Source organism: Misgurnus anguillicaudatus, chromosome 3, assembly GCF_027580225.2.
Source record: "Misgurnus anguillicaudatus chromosome 3, ASM2758022v2, whole genome shotgun sequence".
NCBI classification, from domain to species: domain Eukaryota; kingdom Metazoa; phylum Chordata; class Actinopteri; order Cypriniformes; family Cobitidae; genus Misgurnus; species Misgurnus anguillicaudatus.
In genome coordinates this window covers 16365571-16378708 of record NC_073339.2, presented here as the reverse complement: position 1 = coordinate 16378708, position 13138 = coordinate 16365571, and the positions used below count along the sequence as shown (strand labels likewise).

The window sequence follows — 13138 nt, the reverse complement described above, 5'->3', positions numbered from 1 at the left end:
ATTGTTACACCCCTAATATTAATACAATAAAAAAAACTTGATCTCACAGGAATAAAGACGTTTTATGAGTTGGCCAAATCAAATTAAATCGTATAAAGTGAATTGTACAAAAGTATATGAATGTGGTCGTATGAATTAATACGATTCAGTCACTTCATAAAATACCTACGAATTGCCATGAGATTTCATTGAATGCCAAGACCTTATATTACACCAGCTATTACTGTAAATCATTGGTTACCAAACGTTTAATTTCACAACTCGCCTAAATAGGTATAATCTTTGCCGGGACCCACCAACATAAACATAACATTTTTAAATGGGAATAATTATTTTCTCTTTTATAATTGACATTTTCCTTATTTTATTGTTGAAATGTAAGTTTAATTGCAATATCAAAATACCTTATGGTAAATCATATCAAAATTATTGTCAAGTGTATGTGTGTCATTGCTACAGCCAAACGACTTTGCGAGACCCACGTTATCCCACTGTGCGACACACAGTTTGAAAACCCTTGCTGTAAATTAAATGCAAGGGTTAACTTCATGTAAAGAAAAAGATTGTCAGTGTGGTAAACATCAAAACCAACTTAAAATATCTTCTTGTTGAGCCCTGTGCAAGACGGTGCAGCAAGTCAAATCAAGCATCAGTAACAGACAGAAATGAAAAAGAAAATGTGAGAGAGACGGAGAGAACATGACAGACAGAAAATAAAACCAGAGCTCCTGAGCTGCGAAAAGAGAGCGGGACGGGTGCTAACAAAGCTCTTCAGACACAGGCGTGATCACGCTGTCACTGCTGAGTGGCAGCACACGGAGGAAACCAGACCGGTTTTAAGCTTACAGAGAGAAAAGTGTGCGTTTGTGCGAAGAGATCGTGTAGAGGCAGGAATAACAAGTGCAGACACAACAAGGAATGAGCCATGGTCTATTCAACCCAAGAGTGGCTCCACACAATCATATCACGGCTTAAGAAAAACCACAATCTGTCCTGTTCTCTCTGCTGGACTCTTTGAAGGCCGTTTTGCAGGAGTAATGAAACGCTTGATGTTTTCATGCTTGAAACAGACACCAAGGTCTATAGTACGCCGGATGGTATTGGGTAATCCTATAGTACTTTGCTATTTACACTCCACCACTAAATGATTGCTATGTTCATATATCATGTTATGTAGATACTACTAAATGTACAATATCAAAACAACCTGGACACGTGACATCTCACTACACTTTGGCTTCAATAAAACACATCCGTTTACTCCCTTTTAATGCAGTGAAAGCTTTTGTGAAAAAGCCAGAGGACGTTTTATAATTCATTCTTAAACGGAGCTCTATTGTGCACCATATCGACTTCTTAACTTAGTGTATCAGCGGCATAGTGTATAAATAACCACTTTTTCGACTTCGAGCAGCATTTGCTCATTAGCACCAGTTATCTGGGTGGGATGCAAACGGAGCGTGTGAACAGCAGGTGAAAAAAAACCTGCATGCCTCGGAGGGCTGATCAGAGTGCAGTGAAACAAGACTGACGTCACGCACGGGAAGCCGAGTCAAATCGAAGATGCAGGTTGAGAGGACTTTTTGAAGAACTGCTTGGCAAGACAGGGCATGATGATGTTGTTAAGGAGATACACGGACTTACAATAACAGTAACAATAAAGGAAACTAATTGAGAAATCTTTCTAGCCATTTCCGGACGTGACTATCAACTGAACTTTATCCTTGGAAGGTTATTGCGGTCAATCAAAAGTGAAAGAAAAACAATTTCTTAGAGTAATGATCCACCAACCATTACTATGATTTGTTGCGGAAAGATAATAACTAAAAAAAGTTAAAAAATAACTAACACAATGCACGAAATATAAAAACAAAATTCCATGCGTGCAACCAACTGCGACTGTTTTGGCAACCAAATTCCCCCTATTATCTCCTGCATGCCATATAACTGTTTAAAGAAACAGTTCAACACAAAAAGTAAAAGCTTAATTAGCACTTAACTCATCCATGAAAACTTGAGTCATTAAACTTTGTTGCAAACAGCAAGCAGAAAAAAAACTGTCAATTTTATGTCAACTATTCTTTAAATTTGGCAATGTATGAGGTCCAAAACTCAAAAGACCCAAACACTAGGATCCGGATATCGATCCCATCGAAAAACACTGTATTTATTTTGACTCCAAAGGTCCCGTTTATACCTGGTATAAGACGTGTTTGGGTCAATCGGATCACAAGTGGATAACAAAGACGCATTCCTGTTCACGCTGCATTTTCATTCAATTTTGGTGTCAACTTTTGACCTCTTCTGTCCTTTACTTTGAGAGGATAGTCCCTCGCTTTCTTTTTCAAGAAAGGAGAAATGGCATTTAAGTTGATGGGTTAGGTTAGGGTAAACGTGCTGCACAAAGTTTTGAACATGTAAGGACATTTCAGAGCAATTGATCAAATAAGCTCACGCAACTTTCACACGCTCACAAAATTGGTCCAAAAATCAAAGATGTGGAGAGCAGCCACATTCATTTTAGAAAGATAGCCTAAAAACAGCGCCAAACACTGTGGGTTCACGCTCAGGGCCAAATGAAAAAACACTGTGCTCAGTACATTACAAATAAAACCATTACGCGGAAATAGTGCAAGGCGATAATTTGACAGTGATAATTTTACAGATATAATTTCGATAAAACGTTCGATAAGTGCTCAATAGCATTTACACTCTGTGCGTAACGCTGCGCAAGCACTTCCGAATGCCGCACGTGGTCTTTGTTTACAATCACAGTGTCAGTTACGTTAGACTTGAGGGAGTGGAGTAAGAGGAGGCAAATTATTAATTTTGTTAGTAGGGCCCTATGATTTACGCGATGCAGATAACGCGGACGGAATTACAGAATACAAATGCGCATAAACATTTTCCTTTTGTGTAATGTACTTATCAGCGTGTAAAGCTTGTATATGTATAACGCGTGATCAGTGAACTACGTTTTCTTTCTTGTTTAGGTGAACATGAACAGCTGGATGTTTACCAGTATCTTTAAACTTAAAGCAGTCCATCTTGGGACTTAAAGTGACAGTAGCCTGCTGCTTTCTGTGTCAGAAATTTTCATTTCATAACAAATATATTTAAATTTAATACAGATGCCTGAAGACTAAAACAAGTATTTGTCTTTGTCAATTTCATAATAAAAAGTAGTTTAAAACCATAATTGACTGTTTGGTTTTTACAACTTTCATTCAGGAGCAAAAATCTGCCTTTAAATTTGACAGGAATAAAGATTTGTCATTTATGATAATTATCGATATCAACTGGTATCGAAACCATTTTCGTGAATTATTTTTGGCCATATCGCCCAGCCCTAGGCAGAGAGTATTAGGGCCCGAATTCCGTTTTATTTACTGTGTAAAATTCTGTGTTTTCCGTTTTCATTTTTCTGGATTCTGGTTTTAATGGTTAATTTAAATTATCATCTTATCAACTGAAAACAAACAAATAAAATTTAACAACAATTTATTGAAAGTTTTAATTAAAATCACAAATAGGTGGTCGATGCATTTCGGCTGTCACAGTAACCGCAATGTACTAAAACCATAAGTGTTGCGTTGTGCGGACATGTACGCGAGCTAGGCGAACAGGGGGGAAAAGTATACTGTGCTTTTAGTCTGCTATCTTAAAGGCTTTGACAAAAACCTGCTTGCGCTCCGTTGGGGCAACGCTTGTCATAGCTTACAATGCATAACGAGAAACGAACGCATCTTTCTTTACATTACACAAAACGAAAATGTTTCCGCGTATTTCTGTAATTCACTGATTAATAAAACAAAATAAATAGCATTTGAAAATGAGATTTAAAAAACGACAATGCAAAATTTGCCAAATTCCGTGACATTACGCCCTGTATATTAAGTTCCACTTTATGCTTAAAGTCCGTGATTCTGTCCTCATTTTCCACATCGCGGAAATCATAGGGCCCTACAGTATGCAGTATACACATTCAACCATATGAGCTTTTACACAACAAAAGCAATCCAGTTGAATGCGTTTCGACTACCTCTTAATGTGGTTGAAAGTGGATGAGCCCAAAACAGCTTATCCCCCGTTTACACCTGTATTTAACATCATCCACTTTATCCAATCGACCAGAAAGCATCTTAATACCACGTGTAAACAAAACCAAAAATATCTTAATGGGTCGACCTTATCCAAACATCTGCAACAGAGCCACAGAAAAAATTCTCGATGGAGAATTTCTAGACCTTTCCGCTCCTAAAGTGCAAGCGCAGCAAAACTACAGTGCATGTCAAACTATTTTAAGGATCCAAAAGTGAAAATCTCCAAAACAAACAGTGGCTCCCTATCATGAACGCATGATTCAAATGGAAGCAGGCAGAAGCCAAGGCCAAATGTACAAAACAGCAGCATAGAAGCTTCTCCCCCCCTTTGTGAAAAGCCACTAATTCAACCCACAACGAGCACACATGACTGTGTATATGAGAGAGAGCCACAGAGAGCGAGAGAGACCGAGCGAGAGAGAAACGAATATTTGCAGCTGTCTGTCTGCCTAGTGGTTAACAGACCACTAGAAAGTGTGTCCACTACAGTGAATCGGCCGGGAGAGGGACAGTAGGGTGTGCACATGCGGTAGTGACTTTGGTCTGATGGGGGGTGCGGGTGGGTGTGATGATCGTATTGTCCTTGAAAACACAGACGCAGCAGTCAGTTTCATCTATGACTGAAACTGTTTGCCACCTCCCTTTGACTTTCCTCCCTATAAAGCAAACAGACTCTCGCAGATATTCAGGAATGAGCAAAAACACACACACACACACACACACACACACACACATTCCAGCTTGTATTGTGGCATGTCAGATCCTGTCTCAGCGTGAAAATAACTGGAAAACACTTCTCTTCCTTTTCCCTTATATGTCGCTCTTTCTTTGCATTACCTACGACATGCATATGTCCTCATTCCTTCCTTTTGGGTCAGATTGAAGAGTCTATAATGAGTCACTGAGATTTCAGACTGTTTAACACTGATACAAGTACCAGCCAGACAACAAAGACTAGTGATACATTTTTCACAGTAATAACACGAAGCCAAACTATTGAACAAAGGAGGGAGGGTCCTCTTCAGAATGCTCGCTTATGATTGGTCAATCAGTTTGAAAATACCTAGAAAACACTTCACTTCCTTTTTCCTTATATGTCCCTCTTTCTTTGCGTTACTTGTGACATTTTTGTGTTCATTGCTTATCTTAGCATCTGACTAAAGACTGTGCAACATATGATTCACGCAATATTTACTGTAAGTTTACAAAGCAGTCCTTTTAAACCCTGAATCACAGCATTATGCAATCAAATACTTGCTTATAGTGACCATAAACTTGTATAATTTATCGTATAGATTTTTTAAGATAACTGTTCTAGATTCACCTCATATCACTCTGTGGTGTCTTCTTATCCTGTACAATAACTTCAATCAATTAATATTTTACTACCACTTGTGTAGTAAGTAGCCAAGTAATACACAAGCTAATGGATAGTCATTATTGCAAAACAAACCCCATTAAGGTTGATGGAAGAAACTGAACAAAATTATTTTATGACCAAATTTTAATAAATCTGGCGGCGCATGTACAGTACGCACTCTGATGACGAAAATTGCATCGCGCGCACTATACACGAACCCTCGCATAAACATAAAAAAGGACTTTGCCTTCAGTCAATGACTTCGACTCTACGGCTGTCACAATGATTAAATAATCGTCTCATCCCGATTGTTTGACCTCATCGTGATGATTTCAGATCACCGCAATGATTGCACAGCTCTCTAAAAAACACAAGGGGGTGCTGCAGTGCCCGTATAAAAGAGACCGTATCAGATTACTTTTAAATGTGTGTACTTGCAGGTTACCTTTCAAAATATTTATTTTAATAATCACAACAATGTGTGAAAATTATTTTATAAACAAAGAAAAAAAATGAGAATTAAATGTCAATCCGATAAAAAAGCCCTAAAACAGGCAATTAATAGTCACAATCGTCTCAATTTATTAGACCATTAACCGTCAGCCAAATTTCATAACCGTGACAGTCCTATTAAACTCCATGTTTTTGTATGAAGATATACCCTAAGGTTTTAGACTGACTTGTCAAATAATGATACAGAACTAATTTAAATGAGCTTTAGGAGCTAAGCAAATATTTGATGACTACCATGACGAGAGAAACATAAATCGGAAAAAGGCGACGGCGTCATCTCACAGCTTTCGTAATACAACCCATGCGTAACAAATGGGACTCCACAGGACACTACCAGCTGCAAAAGATCTCCTCTCCAAAGACGAAAACTGTCATTAGATGACTCTCTAAATAGGCCTGACCTAGAACACCCTAAAACTTTGGCAAAAAATAATCACATAAAACATGACTTAACACCACGGGTAAACTATATATGTAAAGTCCCAAATGCTTGCTGAACTATGCGTCACACCAGACACAACTCTGCTTTCTTTAGCATCCCTGGCATAAAATAACATATGATTGAAAGCCAGTCTTTATTAAGAATCTGTGATTCACCCCACAGACACTGACTGCCCCGAGCACTAACACGATAACAGAGAAATGCCCTGTGTGACATCATCAATGCCTCATCGAGGCCATTTGACATCATTAAAGCCCAAACATCCTCTATGAAAGATAAATCAAAGATGGAGATCGTATTATGCATAAGCCACACTAGACACAAGTAATTCAATTTGTCAGGTGCTTAATCGTGTGTGTCCTCTAATGGGATAGCAGAAGTATTAGACAGCTTAACGCTAGTTGTTTAGAGCTTGCATGCTTAGTAGCTAACACTTACATTGAGATACTGACAAGATCACCGGACCTAAATGTGGCTTTAAACAACACATTATTAAGGACAAGCAAACAAAAAGATCACCACATAACTTGAGTGCAGCTGGCAGCCGAATATCATATGATATGACCATCAAACGCATGTGGGAGGCGATTCAGACAACAGCTGCTGACTTCTGCTCCAAATATGTGGATTATGGGAAGAAAAACACTAAGGGGCTATAATGTGCCTTTATATGGACAGACCTGGAGACAAAGTCAATACAGGTGTCTGAGTTAGACATGCAGCTTCTTTTTTTTCCTACAGCCATGGCATTTGTAGATCTATATAATCACACATGATGCATGCATTTCTCTGTTACTGCTGACTCAGTTGACACTGAAAGTAAAGCACCCCACCATCAGCACTGGCTTGCCTCCAAACTAATGCTCGGTGAACTTTGGTACACGCACACAGCAAACTGATCTACAATCTTTTTTAGCCTAATATACAATGCTAGAGCTCTAATACACTGTGTGTGTGTGTGTGTGTGTGTGTGTGTGTGTGTGTGTGTGTCCAGTCGTTAAAGCCTTCAAGCTTGGAGAAAGCGTCTATTGACCTTTCTGCCTGGACGCATCACTCAGCCGCTCAACATTACACCCATTATTGCTCATTCAAGCTGCATACCCGGAAGTGGGAGCGCAGGTGACGTAATCCATTTCAAACATCAACCTGTGGCCGTTACTCCAGGCAAAAGGTAACAAGGAGGGACCGATTCCTTGTCTTCTTCCTATAATGACTCTGCATAGGATTTGAAAATCCAAAGTACAGTGACTTAACTGCTCATAAAAAACTCGGTCGTGGTTTTATTTTTTAAATAACAGCGCCGTGTCCTTCCGCGTTTGAAAGACACACCCTGCTGTTAAAACTAGAGCCGGTCATTACTGCGGTCAAGCGATTTGGTTACTCTCCACTGAAGAGTCAACTTCAAAGCACATTTAACTTATAGCCTTCGTACAGTTCAGAGTAACTATTCACCAATTCCAGTAATCAAATGGGGGAATAAAATTCTTCTGCGTTTCAAAATCTGGGCGAGTGTACGCATGCCCCTTTATCTACCTTCTCAGGTTAGTGTAAATTCCCAAACATTCCTGCTTTGAGGCTTATTGTTCCTGATAAGCATCAGAGTCGGAGTGACACTGACTCACGCTGAGTGTCTCAATCGACCGGTGGGGTGAATATACAGTGTTTCACACAGGCTGTGTGTAAATGAGAGTTACCGTGACTGAACCGCGCCTTTCCCTTCCCCCACAACACACACCCTTGGACCAAAATACCCACTCAACAGGTTTCTAAACTTTTTTCCTAATGATTATTGCATATCCCAAGAGAGTTAACGTTATCTGACAAAATTTCGCCCTCTTCTGGAAAAAACACCCGCTGGTTTGAGTCAAAGTCATGCACACCGGAGACACAACGTGTCTCGCTGCACCTGTGAAGCGGATAGATTCAGGTAAACCCAATAACGGTAGTATAAACGTATAGATGTACGTAACAGAAAAATATCACTGCCAACCATTATCCATTAAGACGTAAGATTAGATTGAAAAGTCCACACCATACACAGAATGTTACAATTTACAACGCGTATTTTTCCGAAACAATTGACTTTTAATGGCTCAGTAACTTCCGCAAACTCAGGTGCGTTCGCGGGCCTTGACCTGCTTTACTTCACTGCAGTAAAAATCTCCCTCATTACAATGTATTTGCTAAAAGCCACCGTGACAACACTTACACCAAATATCAAATTACTATACAGACTTTAAAAGTGCAAAATGCATAAAAAGATATAATGAAAAAATTAACTTACGTATGAACCAAGACCACTAATCCTAAAGTAAACGGAACGCTACTGTCTCCGAATTCAATAACAGAAACGGTGACTTAACCAACAGGACATATATATCCAACAACTACCATACTGATATGCATACACAAAACAGAGAAACGCACTGAAGTAAACCAACAACTTTTATCTTCCACATAACCTGAAAATCACAGGACTACAACCAGACTGGAAAAAACACCGACCGCAACGCTCCCAATGATTATTCCCCACGCTTCTATCACAAGATAATTAAAAGACCGTGCTGTCCATCTGAGTACATTAACTTTGAGGTTTCAGGAGAAAACGAAGTCTTCCTCAGTTTCCATGATCCTCACCTCCAAAATAAAACTCACGCCGTCTCGCTTAGCACGGCGGCTAACTCCACTAGCCTGCTAACATGGAGAGCTGGCTAACTTTGTTCCGCTCCCAAATAACGAGGCCAAACAGGGAAAACCGAAGGACAACAAAGAAAGTCAAGAGAGATCAGAACAAACAGAAGTGTTTCCGTAGAGTCTACCTTTGGTTTGGGCTTTGTTAAAGTCTTGATGTGAGGTCGTGGCCTATCGAAACGGGCTTCAGTTTCAGATTTTCCAAGCGGTAGGAAGTGATTGTAATTCCAAACGTTTGCTGCTCTATATTTGGGCGTTCCAGCCCCGCGCTACACCACACGCATTTGCCCTATTTTGTGAGCTCGTTTTCTATTGCGCGGCCTGTAACAAACGCGGCTCCTTGGATGAAATAAAACAAAGAATTGGCTTGAGATGAACAAATTTAAGCACTCTTTTCAAAAACCCACCAATCTATCGCGCTCCCCTTGTTCACTCCTCTAGCTCGTCGTCCCACCGTGAAGCGTCTGGCCCCTCCCCTGAGAAAGTAGAGTTTAGCTTTCCAGCTGGGCGGGGACAGGAGTGGGTTTTAATGTACGCGAAAATAAAAATACACGATATTACATTGCAAATTTGGCTGTTTATATAGTAACGCGTGTTGAAAACGCGCTTTAAAATAAATGTTTCGTTGCGTGACCGTTTTGTGTTGTCGATTAGGTTCCTCACGTGACGGGATTCAACGCCCTTTGCTGCTACACCTGTGAACTTGTGATATTTCATGCTTGAATGCTATTGCGTAAATTGACATGGATTTATAAAGTATTTGATCTAGCAGTGATAGTTAAAGGTGTTAAAAGAATAAATTACCTAAACACTTGTCCTTTTGTGTAGAGAACACCTGGCTAAAAAGCGATGCATATTATTTGGTTGATTTCATGTGTCGGTCAAATGTTGAATTTAACTATTTTTAAATCGCAGTTGTGAAGAGAAAGCTTATATAAATCTTTTAAATATGAAATCACTAAATATGAATGTAGATGTGCTTGCTTAGAGTTTTAATAGAAATATGTGAGCCAAATTTACAGTCTTAAAGGGATAGTTCACCCAAAAATGAAAAATCTGTCATCATTTACTTCCCCCTCATGTTGTTACAAATCTGTATAAATTTCTTTGTTTTGATGAACACAAAGGAAGATATTTTGAGAAATGTTTGTATCCAAACCGTTCGTGGACCCCATTCACTTCTATAGACTGTTTCATCTGACGCACATCCGGTGACGCGATACCCGTCTGGTCCGAACTTTACTTCCGGTTTCAGGTTTTTTTAATGGTCTGACTAGTTGCAAAACTGAACTCTTGAACAAGTACCTCGTCGAAAATAACAAATGTTTTGGTTTTCTAGGTAGTACGTGTTGTTTATTTTGTTTGTTATATAAATAAAATACATTTAAAGTGCTTTGTTGTTATTTATTCTTAGCGGAATTTACCGGCAGTTACGTGATGACCACGAAAGCCGCTTGTTTATGTTGTTACTGCTGAAACTGTCTATAATAGGAAAAAATAATACTATGGGAGTAAATGGGCTCCACGTAAGGTTTGGTTACAAACATTTCTTAAAAATCTTCCTTTTGTGTTCATTAGAACATAAAAATTTATACAGGTTTGTAACAACATGAAAGTGACTAAATGATGACAGAATTTTCATTTTGGGGTGAGCTATCCCTTTAAACAAATCCACATATAGGCCTTGAATGCAGCTGCAAATGTGAGTTGAATGCAAATATGTTTATAAAAGTTGTAACATGCTTTTAATCATCATATTGTTGGTAAAATAAAGCTCCAGATTTTCACAAAAATCTCTAGTAGTTATTAAAGTTCATGCTTGTGCATCATTCATAAGAATTTAATTGAGAATTCTTATTAAATTCAATTTTTGAATTATTACTATTATTATTATTATTGTGATGAATTTAAATTAAATTCTGCATCCCATTTAAGAAATATAAATAAATAGAAATAAAAAAATATATAATTAACAATCACAATAAAGGCTTTTATTCATTCAAATTGAAATTTATTTAATACATTTTTATTAATTTTTTTAGAATGCCATTACTTGTTCAATTTCATTTGATTTTAAATCATTTTCATTCAAATTCACCTTTCAACCTTCTCAATTTTCAACCAATTCAGTATAAGTTCCTGTCATTAATAGAAAATAGATAAAATGTTTAAATTTTAACCCACCATGTTAATATTTACTCTTTGTTCCAGATGGTTTGCATTATGGTTTGCCAGTCATGTCCAGTTCAAGTCTCAATTGTAAAGTCAAGTCCTACTGGTTATATCAATTACCCTAGAACAGAGGTCCAACAGACAACAAATGACATCATTTACATAACCTTAAGTTTACACTAATAAATTACATAACTATAATTAAAGACCATTTCAACAAATCCAACAAGTGCTTAAATAATTGCAAAATTGATAAATGCTGATTCATTACTTGTTTTTGATACTCAGTGCTGACACAGTTTAAATGGTATCTGTAGGAGAGTTCCATTAAAAACACATCCATCCACTTTCTGAGTTAAACAGTTAACAGTTCTTTAGCTACCTGTGATTTTTATAAAACTAGATAAGGCATATCTGGTGATAGTTATCTGAACCTTCTGAATGTGTGACACACATGACTCCACCCAAAGAATTTAGCACGCATTAATGTTGCTAACAAACTACCCCCAGGAAGGGAGTTTTTGGACAAATGTGCTTAGCAGGTGACTCAGAGTAGCGCTCGACAAAAGTTACATGCCTTCTAGTGCCCAGGACCTTCATGGAACTCCCTTTAGGATCAAAGGTCAGTCATTTGGCTCCAGGGCACACAAAAGCATGCAGAAACTATAATGTCTCTCTGCGATTGTCCATGTGACATTGCATAATGGTTTGGTTAAAGGTCACATGGTGGATTGTTAGCCATCAGGCATTTTGTTGCCAAAACTAGCCTCAGCAAGTTTATAGGGTGCAGTTTCACTAGCGGTCAAAGAAGGATTACCATCATTGAAGTGACTTCCACCCCACCCAGCTCCTTATTATCATTTTATCAAAGATTTCAAGATGTAGGACTTTGTACAGTTAAGCTTCTTAACTGGTATCTTCTTTTTATTTTAAGGATCATTTTGGTTGCCACATTTCAAATAGATTAATACTTCATGCATCAAAAAAAAAAAAAAAAAAAAAAAAAATATATATATATATATATATATATATATATATATATATATATTACACTGTAAAAAAATTCTGTAGAAATTACAATGTTATTGCAGCTGGGTTGCCGGTAATTTACCGTAGATTTAAATTTATGTTATTTACTGTCGACAGTTTGTTCAAATTTATATATATATATATATATATATATATATATATATATATATATATATATATTATATTTAAGTAATACTCGAGATAAAGGAGCAGATAAATAGCTTCTAACCAAGCTGGCCTTTCTCATCAAGGGGCTGCAGGGGGATTAGGATCTTTTAAAGCATTTATACAGTGTATGTAATCATACTCTGGTTTACTGAGTTATTGCAGTATAAAATAAAGAAATGGATAAACTCTGTAGTATGCACTATGGCTCTGTCACATTATGTTAAGCAAAGCATATGAGACATAATAAGCTCATGGCGCCATCTAGTGTCTTCTATAGGAAACTCCAGAAAATCTAAAGGGATTTAGGACTTCAGATTGTTTCTGATGTAAAATGCAGTAAAGCAAGTCTGAATTTAGCTGGTGCATTGCTTTCTAGTTTATCATTATTGTACATTGTACCTTCTCTCACAATCTCCTTCATATTTGCAGATATTATCAATGTTGTTAGCCATTCACCAAAATATTATAACAAAATCTCTCTTTGCAATATTAAAACATAATTGCTCCCATACTGTGTGCAGCATATTTTCCTTAAACAAATAATACATGCATTTTTGTTATTATTTTGTGAAACTTTTAGCACACGTGCCAATCCACAAGAGGGAGCCAAACGATTTTATTATAATACATGAAAGACAAATTCAAGTTAGGAACTATCTA

The 13138-nt window shown here is 37.7% G+C and overlaps 1 protein-coding gene across 9 annotated transcripts in view; it reads right to left on the bottom strand.

Moving 5' to 3' along the window:
* ctnnd1 (catenin (cadherin-associated protein), delta 1) overlaps window positions 1-9756 on the bottom strand; it is a 33971-nt gene extending 24215 nt beyond the window's left edge. For 4 of the 9 annotated variants that reach the window (XM_055204862.2, XM_055204863.2, XM_055204860.2 and 1 more), the window contains exon 1: window positions 9238-9755. The gene's annotated coding sequence lies outside the window, so the exon portion shown is untranslated. Of the gene's footprint in view, window positions 1-9237 lie in introns of all 9 variants that reach the window. The other 5 variants (XM_055204858.2, XM_055204859.2, XM_055204867.2 and 2 more) reach the window with 5 other exon arrangements.
* Between the last annotated feature and the right edge of the window lie 3382 nt (window positions 9757-13138).